The sequence below is a fragment of the Trachymyrmex cornetzi genome, unplaced genomic scaffold (assembly GCF_001594075.2).
Source record: "Trachymyrmex cornetzi isolate Tcor2-1 unplaced genomic scaffold, Tcor1.1 scaffold812, whole genome shotgun sequence".
In the NCBI taxonomy this organism is placed as follows: domain Eukaryota; kingdom Metazoa; phylum Arthropoda; class Insecta; order Hymenoptera; family Formicidae; genus Trachymyrmex; species Trachymyrmex cornetzi.
The window spans coordinates 290054-290497 of NW_017300150.1; positions in this window are offsets into that span (position 1 = coordinate 290054).

Sequence of the window (444 nt, forward strand, 5' to 3'; positions counted from 1 at the left end):
ATATTCTCCTACATGTCATTGTACGATTCATGACGTTACTGATGGAACATACAGCGAAGCTCATCCTTCACATAGACGTTGTGGAACATATATTATTTCAATGTCATAAAATGTAATTATGATATCTATATTAAAGTAAAATTGCACACACATAGAGGCGAAATTGAAATAACTCTTGATGCGAAAATAATAATTTTCAACTATACTTGGATATGTTGCTGGAAAATGTGAAATGGTAAGCACTAATTAGAGAGACTTATGGCGGCATTACTGATTCAGTCAGTTGCTTCACTACATACGCTGAGGATTCAGTGAAATGCGAAGCTTCTGAAAATTTGTGGTGGGGATCACTAAATTTAAAAAAAGAGACTTATGATACATAAGTCTTATTACATAAGTCGCTCTGTGGATTGCTCCTACTACTAGAGAAGATTGCTTCTACTG